This window comes from Strigops habroptila, chromosome 3 (genome assembly GCF_004027225.2).
Source record: "Strigops habroptila isolate Jane chromosome 3, bStrHab1.2.pri, whole genome shotgun sequence".
Classification (NCBI taxonomy): Eukaryota; Metazoa; Chordata; class Aves; order Psittaciformes; family Psittacidae; genus Strigops; species Strigops habroptila.
The window spans coordinates 79081320-79092764 of NC_044279.2; the positions used below are offsets into that span (position 1 = coordinate 79081320).

The 11445-nt window shown below is 45.6% G+C and overlaps 1 long non-coding RNA gene across 1 annotated transcript; it reads left to right on the forward strand.

Moving 5' to 3' along the window:
- The first annotated feature begins 230 nt into the window (after positions 1 to 230).
- LOC115604739 lies at positions 231 to 5794 on the forward strand. The gene is made up of 3 exons (XR_003990396.1): positions 231 to 367; positions 5389 to 5390; positions 5695 to 5794. It is a non-coding gene; the product is annotated as an uncharacterized LOC115604739 (long non-coding RNA).
- Positions 5795 to 11445: the final 5651 nt, after the last annotated feature.

Sequence of the window (11445 nt, forward strand, 5' to 3'; positions counted from 1 at the left end):
CTAATGGAGTAATCTCCTTCTTCATTGGTTCCAGCCACTGAGAAGCTTTGATTGATGTATTTGTGTTAACGTACAAACTAGGTGGGCTGCTTACCTGAAGAAAATTGTGTGTTCACTTGTATGTTCCTGTGGCTAGGGTTCATGGACTGTTTTCAGGCAAATACTCATGACTGATTTTCAACATGACCTACTATTTGGAAATGTTAGACTATTGTCACATTGAGGTGCATCCAGCTCAGTGCCCTGCTGCCAGTGATGGACAGTAGTGGCCACCAGGGACAGATTACAGAATCAGTGCAACTGGGGGCTGAGACGACCTCTAAATATTTCCCCGTCTGTAGTGCAATGTGCCTCAGGGATTTTTGTTGTTGTGCTTGGTGGGCCCAGATAGATTTTATCCCATGCGTTTGTCCAGCTTCATTTTAGACTTAAGGTAAACTTACTATCTCTGGCATCCTTTCAGTCTGTGGCATCCTTTCAGTCTATGGCAAGGAGTTCCATGCATGTGGAAGGGCAGAAATGCTCTTTGGCTGAGGGTTTCCAGCACGTTGTCTCTCTACACCATAGGCAGCTGAGTCAGCCAGCTTTTCGATCCACCTCCGTCACTGCAGGTGCATGTTTGTTTGGACAGCCAGACTCCTTGTTGACATTAGAGGGTTTCCAGCAACCTCTTTGTGCTGGGGCCAGGAGTAAGAGGTACACACTGGCTTTTGCCCTGAAGCCAGAGTAGTCACAGCCGCTCTGTTACATGCAATTGGCTCCTGAACTGATATTAAAAATAACAACACCTTTTTCTCTGCACCCTCCAGTTTATTCTCTGATAATAGTGCAGCCAATCTCCTACAGACCTCTTTGCTTCTCTTCTGTGCCTGTGCAGTGCTGTTTTCTGTCTCAAGCGAATGCTGAAATGGGGCAAATTTGGTGCTCTTCTGATGTTAGCAGGCTATCATGAAGTTAGCTGTTGTGTGTGGATTGAAGAAGACAGTGCAGGAGAAACTGAAAGGCAGAGGTTTATTCTTGTTTAGACACCTTGGTGCTGTCAGCAGCTGGGATGTGATGGGTTGTGTAGTGAAGGCTGCATCACTGCTCATGGCCCATCTCGCATTGCCCCGCTCATCAGTGAAGTGGAGCATCTCCATGGCTGCCTGCTGGACTGGATGGGCTCAGCAGGATAATGACCTTGGGAATTATCTCTGCCTTCCAGAGACAGGAGTGGCCTTGCTGCTAATTAGCATCTGGGCAGGCCCTTCCCAGTGCTATGCAAAGCTGCTGTGTGACGGCCACAGGAGGAGACACATTTAAACAGAGCCAAATTCGAAAGCATAATCTTGATGGGAATTATACACATGCCATGCAGATTTAGCTGTGCTGGATATACCACCTTCCTAAGCTACTCCACTGGTTAGTAACACAATCTGTGAGAGGTTTCCTGCTGGCCTCAGGGGTAGCAAGCCATATATATTTATATATATGAAAGTGTGTATCTGTATAAATATGTATGAATGTATATGTATATATGTAGTCTATATGTAGGTACCTCCAGACCCTCTTCTTTGCTCTATTGGTTCGCTTCTGCTGTCACTGAATAACTTGCTAATGCAAACACAGCCACAGGGCGAACATTTGCAAACTGAGGTTTTAAGTCTGCTAGAATGAGAGCTCTGTTAGCTTTGGAAAGAAATACTTTCTTTTGTAGACACATGCCTAAATATATCTAACACGGCATTAAGAAGATGACAGGCTTTATGAAAGAGGTAATTGGTTAAGCTGTTCATATAAATCTGGCCAAACTTATAATACTCCAGTCACTTTGAGGGAACGGGTGATTTATGGTGAATGGGAAAGTAACATCATTATTTCCCTATTTTCATCAATCACCATGGCAAAGGGTGCGTGAGCAGCTATTGTGCTTGTGATAGCAAATATTCAGCTTTGCAAGGCTGCCCGAAAGCAATGGGACAGAGGAAGAAGATGGTGGCTCCTAGCTCACATCGTCCCTCCCGCTGTAATTACAATAATACCTCTTTTACAATAGCACTCTGAGCAGCAACTCACTTTCTTCTGTGACAGCATTTCAGCCACACTGAGCTAAAAAAGAAATGTATCTCTTTTAATGGGACCATAAGTAGCTTTGGATGTATAACATTTCTATAAAACTGCTTGGCAACATGATTTATTGGAGCAGGATCAGTGGTAAAAGTGACTTCTCTGACAGTAATGGATGAAACACTTCCAGTGTATCTACTCTGTCTCTGCTTGATGCCTATGCCAGCAGCAGGCTGGTTTTGTCAGCTCATTCATAATCTCTGCTTTGCTCTCAGCAGAATCTGTTGCACGAGACATGTTTCAGCCACGGAGGATGCTTTTTTTCCCTAGTCCTCTGTGGGAGCTGCTGCAGAAGATGGATCAGTGCAAATGCTGCTTGATTCTTAAGGTGCTGTCTGTCTAATTCCACATCCAGACCCTATGCCTAGGTGAGAGTTGGGGGCATGCTGCTCCCCTACCCCTCACTGCTGCCCACCCCCCAATTTCCATGAGGAGAAACTTGAGTGAATGGGTGGAAGGAGCTGCACTGTTCTTAGACTGAGGGTGAGATCTGGCTGATCAGCATCCCAAGGTCCTGGGACAGCCTCAGAGGTATATTCAGTGCAGTCCCGGTGGGAAAACTGGCTTGAGGAGCCTGAGCTTTAGGTGTAGATTTTTCAAAGGTACAAATGGAAGTGAAAAGATCTCAGAGACCACATCCTGAAAGATACCACTAGGATTTAGGTGTTTTGGTGTCTTTGAGGATATGGATTCTCATGTGTATAGATCAACTCACTGCTATGTACCAAGCACAGGATCAGGCCAGTGCCTCCTGTTTTGCATTCCCTGCAGGCTGGCCTGCAGTGTGGACTTAAAAGTGCAGTGGCCCTTCTTACCCTCTGGGAGGCCACGAAATGATGCAGCTGGATATCATAAACTGTGAGCCTCTTGCTAACCCCACTTGCTTTGGGGGACCAAGAAGCAGCAGAGATGCTCTGGAGCTATGAGGCCATCGACAGGCAGCAGGTGTGGAAAAGCAGTTCCTCAGCCACGTGCTGCAGCACCCTGACCTGCATCGTGACTCAGGTGACACTGTGGCATTGGGTGTGCAGTGTCACATCGACCTGACACTGGGGCTCCTTGTGGTGGGACAGCAGAGCCCATGCTTGTGATACATGGGCAGCTCTATCGCCCATCCTGCCTGTGCCTGGACTTGGAAGCTAGGTGGGTTTGGGTCTAAGTGAGGTATGTGTTGGGAAAGTGCCTCCTTCAGCACATACTTTGGTTATCCCAAGAGAAAACAGAGAAGCATTGCCATGGCAACTGTTCTCCCTTTAGTATTTTTCCAGAGTTTTCCAGTCTTGTTCAATCTTTTTTATATCCCTAGTGTTTATTTTAAGGTCATTTCTAATAGGAGTCCAAAGAAGCAATTGAAGCATCTTCTGCCGTTAGACAGTAAGTTCAGTCACCTTCCCATATGACTGATGAAGTACAAGATCAACAGAATTGAATGTTGCTGTGAGTAAGACAGGAGAGAATCTGAAATTTGAAATGCATTGTTCTCAGAAAAATGAAACAAATGAAACCTTTTACCCAGAGCAAAGCATTGAAATAAAAGGTAGTGTACTGCGTGACAATTTTGGGCACACTTTCCTGCTGGCAGATCTTTCTAGCTGTTTAATCACTGATTGCAGAGATTCTCAATCCTCTTTATGACTCAGCTTTGCAAGGGAACATCTTTCCAAATCAACATGTGCTGGCTTGTTGAAATCTCTTTCATGAGCTGTAGTTTTATTTAGCCAGGGTACTTTGAAGAGGATAGTTACTGCAATGGTGTTTATTTGGGGTAATGTAAAATCATGCTTCTCATTCTCCAATGCTTTGCTTCCAGCTTGTGCTGCTTTTGGCTAGGGTAGAGTTAATTTTCTTCATAGTATCTAGTATGGGGCTATGTTTTGGGTTTCTGCTGGAAACGATGTTGGTAACACTACTGTGTTACTGCTGAGCAGTACATACAGAGTCTAGGCCTTGTCTGCCTCTCACACCACCCCACAAGCAAGCAGGCTGGGAGTGCACAAGGAGTTGGGGGGGATGCACAGCCAGGACAGCTGACCCCAACTGGCCAAAGGGATATCCCATACCACATGATGTCACGCTCAGCATATAAAGCTGGGGGAAGAAGAAGGGAGGTGAGAATGTTTGGAGTGATGGTGTTCGCCTTCCCAGATAACCGTTACACATGATGGAGCCCTGCTGTCCTGGAGAACACCTGCCAGTGGTGGGACGTGGTGAATTAATTCCTTGTTTTGCTTTGCTTGAGTGCATGGCTTTTGCTTTACCTATTAAACTGTCATTATCTCAACCCATGAGTTCTCTCACTTTTACTCTTCTGATTTTCTCCCCCATCCCACTGGCGCTGGGGGCAGTGAGTGAGCGGCTGTATCGTGCTGAGTTGCCATGGGGTTAAACCATGACACACCTGCACACTGATACCCATGCATGGGAAACCCAGTCTGGAGGGAGAGGAAAAATCCTGTGGAGGTGTAGGATGGAGGAGGTTGAAGCCTTGGTGCTGTCTCAGGGGATGGTGGTGTGAGGGTGGGTCAGTTGGACATGGTGTCTTGGGTGCCCCATAACTCACTCACTAACCCTTTGCCCTGGCAGATTTTGAACGGGGAGACTGCCAAACCCCTTCCAATAGGGCTTATGCTGTGGTTGATGCAACACAGTTAAACATAGAAGAGGAACCAGAGATGTCTACCAGCTTCTCCAGCTCTGCCTTGAGCCAGATGGTGTTACCTCCCTGCAGCAGGGCCCAGGGAACAAATATCTCCCTGGAAATCCCCAGCAAGACTGTCCATCAGCTGTGTTGTCATCTGCTTTGTGTAAGACTTTAGTATATGCCTTCGTGGAGAGCAGTGCTCTTCCTCTAAGGACATCCTCAGCGCTGCTTCCCGGGAGGGCCAAAATCCTGAGCCACAAGAGCAGCTGAGACTGCTCTGAGCTCCTTTCCCTGCCCCAAGGGGAGTAAAAACCACAAACGCTGATTGTATGAGATACAGTGTCTTGGGAACCTGCCTTAAAACGCTTTCCAGTTGGGAACCTGCTGATGGAAGCGGTCCTGCAGGTTTTGGAGTGCCTGCTTGAGCTGAATGGGTCTGGAGCAAATACAGCTGGGAAAAACAGGTACAGTTTCATGCATACAGGATGGCCAGAGGTGGTTTTCTTGTTCTGACCATGTGTTGACCCTTGTGTATCTTCATGCCTCACCTCTCCCATCTCCCTGGGTGTGGTGGTGGCACTACTTGCCTTCGGGCAGGCAATGCCCTGTTCCACACTTGGCTCCTCAGATGCATGCTCCAGGCGTTGTTGGTATCAGCTTTTTAATGGTTGCAGGAGATCTCTCTGGATCCAAGAATGAAGTCCAGATCTTGAATCAGGAGGGTTATTTGGCTGGACACAGGTCTCCACAGAGCTGGTTTGTTAACAGGCAGCAGGAGTTCATTTATTTTACATTGCAATGGTACTATTTCTGAACAAGAGAGAAAAAATACAGGGTTTTTTCTGTAGCATATGATTTAGGTTTTGGCTCTTAAAAAAAAAAAAAAAAGTTTATTTTGAATAGAAGCCCAGAATGCACAGAATGTAGCAAAAATTTCATAGATACAGACAGGGATTTTTGTTTCACCTTTCAAGTTTCTTCTGCTCCTGATGCAAGGGCAGTAGCATTTGAAAACATTTGAAAAGGCTCTGGATGTTTTCCCTTTCCTTGGAAAGCAAGGTGTGAAAATAACAATAATGAAGAAACACTGAAGGCAGCTGCTTCCAGATAACTGTACTGAAAGAACAAGATACAACCAGACACATCAGGGAGATGAGGCAACTGTCCAGTCAGAGAGTTTCCTGGTGACAGCAGCTCCCTGTCCGGGGAGACGCAGCAAGGGGATGAATGGGAGCTCCCCAGACAGCCCTGATGTGAAGAGAAACACGATTGTTTTCCAAAACACTTGATCCCATAATCTACAAATCCATTTATCATAAATAGCCATTCAACAGCCCACTGTTATGACAAACTCTTTTGGAATGAATCCAGCTCCAGAATGATGGCAAGCTAAAAATGGTGTCTATTCCCATGGCTATAGACAGAGAGCTGCTACTCAGCAACAAACGTACCACCAAGTGCCATAAAAATAGCCCCTTTGGAATTATTCAGTGTTTGGGACTTGTCATTTCACAGGGGTAAAAATGGATCAATTTTAGCACAAAATATGCATGATATGTATTCACAGCTTTTCAAATAGCATTTATAAAATTATGTGTGTAATTTTATCTTAAATTGATGCTGAGCAAACAGACAAAACAATCAACAAGAACTTAGCACGTAAGTTTTGTTCTGAGGAGAAATCTTGGTTGCTGGTAACACATTAGATAACTCTAAGACTTTTGCCTTAGAAATGCCGATGTCAAAAGAGATGTTTCTTCCCTTCCCCCCCCCCCCCCCCCCCCATCCCTTTCTTTCTTTTAAGACAGCTTTAGGGAAAAAGTTGAAATTACTGCCATTATGACAAATGTGATGCCTGTAAGCCAAAGAAGCAGCCGGGGCCAAAGTTGTCACCTCACACAAATGAATTCCACAGCTTTAGCTATTCTGTAGGAGAGAGGTTTCCAAATGGAGAGCTTTATATCACTTGGGGTCCCTGCTTTTGCAAGTGGAGTCACAAATGTGATGCTGCTGAAATGGTGCTCTGAGCCAGAACTGGGGTCAGTATCTGGGACATAACTTGAATTGGCTCTTAAGGCAGCATTTGGGAACCGTGCTCTTTGGCCTCCTCTCTTGTTGTTCTGCTTCCTTTCATCTCACTTGCCCTTGCAGCACTGATGCAGGGACAAAGCATTTGTACTTCTGGGAGGGAACAGATACAAATATGAGGTTTCACTGCTGCCCTGCCTCAGGCTTTCCTGTCTGCCTCCTCCTCTGTGGAGCCTGGCTGCAGGCTTCTAAAGGTGCTCAGTCACACCTCATAGTGTCCAAAGCCCTAGGGAAGGATAGGAACTAGGCATAGGGAACCTGGTCTAGTGGAAGGTGTCCTTGCCCGTGGCAGGGGACTTGGAACCGGATGATCTTTAAGGTTCCTTCCAACCAAAACCAGTTTGTGATTCTGTGATTCTATGATAGTGCAACAGCAATGTGAGGCCTTTTAGGAGAAGACAGTAATTTTGCTTGAGAACAGAACTGGTTTCATTCACTCACACTCATTGTTTGTACTCACAAGCAGCTGGATGCCAGCATTCAAGTGGTCGTTTACTCTGTGTCAGATTGCCACAGCCACCACTGATAGCCCCGGTTGGGAACTACCCTCCAGAGGAGTGACCTGCAGCCCCCCAGGAAGCGCAGAATGAGAACTGGATGAGTACGCTGGTGGATGCCAGGACCACACAACATCATGCCTCAGAGCTGTGTTTGTGTTTGTGGAGTCTCAAGATAATAGCGCTCGAGCAGACATGGTTGTGCTGTCCTGACCAGAGGGGGTATGGCAGTTTAACTGCAGGGTTTAGTGACTGAGAGAGGAGAATAAAATGGGCTTTCTGGAATAGTGCAAGAGCACAAGACAACAACTTCACTGAAATTCTAAGGTGATTCAATTGTAATGCTTTTCCTTAGAAAGCAGCATTAAAGAAAATCCTTTTAATGAACTATGACATTTGTCTTTGAGAAGTCTTAGAATGGTACATTAAAAAGAAAAAAATAAATCATGTGATTTCACAAAAGCCAATAAATATTTTTTAGGGAAAAGTACATCCCTCTTATCATTTAACTGAAATTATCAAATGGTTTCTATTCCAATAGCACTAGGGTTCACATTTCTACTTCTTGAGGGGTCAGGGAGGTCTTGGTCAGAGAAATCAAGGGATAGAAAAAACTGTCAGAACTGTGCTTTGATGTTTTCCCACCTCTTGCTTAAGCAAGAAATATTGCCTGTTAATGTGATAAAAAGGAGTGAGGCTAGCAGGAGATTTATGCCCTCCTGGAGACATTGTGTGCTAGCTCTTCACCAAGTTCTCTCATCCTATTTCCATGGCAACTCCATATAACGATAACTCCCACTGATTTTCTTCTTTTATCTGTTATTTTGGACCCAGACAGTGATGGAGCTGAGGCATACATTTCTTTCACACCATTTGATGCCCATCAACAACTAAAGTAAATAATGTCCTTGTTCTTCAGACCTTCAGGAAGTGCAGTTAGTTCACAGCGCTTTCAGGAATTCACCTGCAGAGCTGGACAGAGCCGAGACAGGAAAATCAGTGCTACAGATTCAGAGAGGAAGCTGCAAAGGATGAATGCTCACTGTCGGCACAAGGTGACAGGATTAGATCCCACTCCTGCTTTTCTCTTCCCCTTGGCTGGGGTACCTGCTGGAGGATAAGTAGGAAGCCACAGTGGATGGATGGTTTGGGTGCAGGGAGCTGCATCTCAGCTGTCCTACCCACAGAGACAGGAGGTCGCTCTGCCTGACTGGGAGATTCTCCCTTCCACCCTGCTATCTGCTCGTGATCACAGTTCTGGTCCAGCTCATGAGACAAGGATCACAAGCTTCTCTCTACAGCCAGAGAAACCCTTGACGAAGTGCCCCTAACCCATGACTTCCTCCCTCTTATGAAATCTCTGCAGCAAGCTGCTGCAGGCTGATTTTGCATAGCAGAAGTGGCAGGCATGCCCCTTGTTCTGGGAAACCTGTGCTGGCTTCATCTAGCTAATAGGACAAAGACAGAGCAAATTGTCAGGACCAGGGTGGAGAGTTCACAGAGAGCCTGCAGTCCCGCTGCTAATGTGGGCTGCACACATCTTCTGCACTTGGGCTGCAATTCAGTCAGTGCCAGGAAGGACAGGACAGTCTGAATGTGAAGGCCTATCCCAAGCATCCCCTTAATTCATGCCCTGAGAGCACCCACGTGATTTGGCTTTCCTCATTTCTTCCTACAGAGATTCCCATTTAAGCAAATGGTCAGTGCCAGCTGAAAGGGCATCCTCCTTCAGGAAGGGACTTTAAACCCCACTGACTAACACTTGATAGTAGTGGACCTTCTGAGTAAAGCTGCTGCTCAGAAGACTGTCCTGCTCTGTTTACTCCTCTCTGTCCTGTAAACCAGCTGTTGGTAAGAGGCTGGTTTACAGGACAGAGAGGACTAAATAGAGCATTTTAACTGGTGGAGAGGCTAATTATGCAAAAAATTATTCAGTTCTCTGCATGCAGAGAGATCTGCAAGGACAGGAGCATGTCAAGGATCAATGCTCTACTGCTGTGAGAGTGGTTGCAGCAAGTGCATGGAGCTGTGGGGAAGATAGCACTGCTCCTACAGGGACCATGTCCTGGTTGAAGTCACTTTGGATTTGTGTTGCCCACTAACTTGGAGGAGTGAGCCAAGGAGGAAGAGACAATCTCCCTGTCCGGCTCCCCACCAATCTGCTGGGCCCTTTTTCCTTACACCCTTGCAAAGAGATCAGGACAATTTCAGGTCTGAGATCTTGTGCTGCTCATCTTCACCTCATCAACACCCAATGACAAGAGTTAAACCTAAGGAGAATGGAAAAAGAGCCAGATACTCCATGCTGTGATCAGCCCCTTCTCCCAGGTTAGACAACGTACTTGCCAGCTGGGACTGGTGTCCATCACTGACAGGTAATGATGAGCCTGGGTATGCAGGTGAGCAGTCATCTAGGCATGGTGGGAATCTGTTCTTGACCTTGTGCCCTGAATGTAGGGAAGAGGATAACTACATGAAAGATCTCCCGTAGGACTCCTAGCAATTCAATTGGAACATCAACATCAAACCAGAGAATTACTAAATACCAGATCTGAGACTACCAATACAAATTCAGGTCCAGCATCTTGTCCACATGTATCGTGATGATCCCATCAATCAGAAACTGGGGTTGAGAGAGTGGGGTTAAACACAGCAACAAATCTCTGCTAAATTTCTAAATGCTTTGTATAAAGTGTTTCCAAAGTTCATGTTTTTTTATTTCTTAGGATGTTGCTAAGACACATAGACCCATAAAAATTATTCTTTCCAGCCTTAGACATACAGATGCTTCTAAAATGAGAACTAAAGCCAAAGAAACTTTTGCATTGATTTTACCAGCAAGAATTTAACTTTTTTGTCCCAGATTCTCACTTCAAATGTATCATCATGCTTCTATTAATTTCAATGTGAGCATTGTACGCACAGTTGGAGGCAGAGCATACCCCAAAAGCTGATTACATTTGAAGAGTGCACTGTGAATGAGAAATCAGGCGAGACACTATCAAGGGTTTCATCTCTTTGGGATCCTGTAAATGAGAATACAGCTTCTTTCAGCGTTTCCTCATTCATTCAATATAGACAAAGTTGATTCCACTTTTAGAGATTACCACCAGACAATAAAGAGAAATGATATTAAAAAAATAAAAGGGCAAGATGCATAATGAAACCTGAATAGACAGGACCTTTCCCTCCTTCCACCCCTCTTGTCTCCAGGATTTGGAAAGAATCACTCATAGCTAGAGCCAGGCTGGACGCCTTGGTAAATTGGGCTCTAGGACTCCTCCCATAAGATGGAAAATGTGATAGCCACCAAGATACGAAGCACTGATCGGGATGAACTCACTCAAACACTTTGGCTAGGTTAAAAATGGTTCACCTTCATGTGTTCCAGACACTTTGGCAGAAATGGGATTGTGTGTCCACAGTGGATGCTGATCTCGTAGTGCCCTTGCCTGGTTACTGAAGATCCTGATGTCACAGTGGAACAGAGGAGATTCCAGATTGCAGCTCCTCGCTTTAACAGATTTAAACAGGTTTTAGTTCCTCTTTCAGAGAACACACTAAAGCACAGTGAGAGGCAGAGGCTGTCTCCTCCTAGGACAGGAGGGTGACACTCCACACAGCTGTGGAGGCAACTTCCCGGTGATTTGAAGCAGAGTTATAACTGCTACACAGTCCTTCCAGCAGCCTATGCTGTGGAGAACTGAGCTTACCCTGGCTCTCACAACCCAATAGCTTGCCACACTGCCAGAAACTCACAGATAGGTCTGTTGTGCTGGAAAAACCTTATGCTTTCAACTTGTCCATAGATCTCTCAGTAGAGCCAGGTAGATAAATCCATACATTTTCTATCCTTTCTCCTCCCAGTCAGCACACAAATCCTTGCATCAGTGACTACATCTGCTTGCGAGCTGACTTGCATTTAATCCTGGCCCTGCCAAGGTCTTATCTCACAGAAATCATTTGCCATTTAAAACACAGTAGTCTGGATGTACCAAGGGGAACCATAACACAACCTCGATATGTAGCAATGATGATAGTGTTGAGTAAGGAGGAGAAGGGGCACAGACAAGTCATGCTATCTTCCTGCAGCTCCTTGCAATGTTAGCTACC